The sequence below is a fragment of the Psammomys obesus genome, unplaced genomic scaffold (genome assembly GCF_907164565.1).
Source record: "Psammomys obesus unplaced genomic scaffold, mPsaObe1.curated_primary_1811, whole genome shotgun sequence".
Lineage (NCBI taxonomy): Eukaryota > Metazoa > Chordata > Mammalia > Rodentia > Muridae > Psammomys > Psammomys obesus.
In genome coordinates, this window is record NW_026596256.1 from 12,905,987 (window position 1) to 12,907,073 (window position 1,087).

The 1,087-nt window shown below is 41.1% G+C and overlaps 1 non-coding gene across 1 annotated transcript; it reads right to left on the reverse strand.

The window, feature by feature from the left end:
• Nucleotides 1–242: 242 nt before the first annotated feature.
• LOC129668826 (small nucleolar RNA U13) lies at nucleotides 243–344 on the reverse strand. Its single transcript, XR_008718979.1, has one exon. It is a non-coding gene; the product is annotated as a small nucleolar RNA U13 (small nucleolar RNA).
• Between the last annotated feature and the right edge of the window lie 743 nt (nucleotides 345–1,087).

A 1,087-nucleotide genomic window follows, 5' to 3' on the forward strand; every position in this document is an offset into this window, starting at 1 on the left:
TAAAATAAAATAAAATAAAATAAAATAAAATAAAATAAAATAAAATAAAATAAAAATACCAAACACCTTAAAAGAAAAACAGGCTCTAGCCAAAAATTAAAGTCCATTTCATTCTTTCATTCATGAAGTTGGGGGAAGGAGCACTTGGGATAAAACTGAGGCTTTTAGGAAAATGAAATTTTTTTTTTCTTCAGAGTAAAGAATTTCAATATGGCCTTCTTTTTTCTTTTTTTCCAAGTTCATGTCAGATGGTCATCTGCCAACATCATAATGAGGTTTCTTGGCATCACATGTCACACAGTGGCACGAACACCCAGTCATCACTCTTACGAACCTCTCATTATGGCACTTTTATACATACTTGAAGTTACAGCTTTGTTCTCATTCCTTCCTCTTCCCCACTGCCTTCTGTGTCCTCTGCACCTCCATCCTCCCCATCCTCCCTGTTTCCCTTCCTTCCCTTAGACAGACCCCTAGAAGGAGCAAAATGATCCAAAATGAATGAGTATAGTCTGCGCGACAGGACTCACATAGCTTGGATAAGAGGGAAGATACTGGTAAGTGACACACAGTGCTCCAAGTGCCAGAATCAATGTAAGTGGCAGAACAGAAGAACCAAAACAAAGTAGAAAACAGAACTATGAAAATAAGACAAATTAACATTATTTCTAACACCAACATTCATTTATTTATTGGGGCACATGTGCCAGGTGTACATGCGGAGGTCATAGGACAACTTCGGTGGTCAGTTGTCTCCTTCCACTGTGAGGTTCCTAGGGATGGAACTCAGGTCGTTAGACTCAGGGTCAGGCAGTTTTATCTGCTGGGCCAGCTTACCAGCCCTAAGACAAGTGTTTTGTTCTAGCACATTTATAAAAAATGTTAGTGGTGTTTACTCAATGAGCTTTCCTTAGTGATAGAAACCTAGTCATCAAGCTGGGAGGTGGTGGCACACGGCTTTATTCCCAGTACGCCAGAGGCAGAGGCAGGCAGACCCAGAGCTACACAGAGAACTGTGTATGAGGAGAAGGAGGAAGGAAGGAAGGAAGGAAGGAAGGAAGGAAGGAAGGAAGGAAGGAAGGAAGGA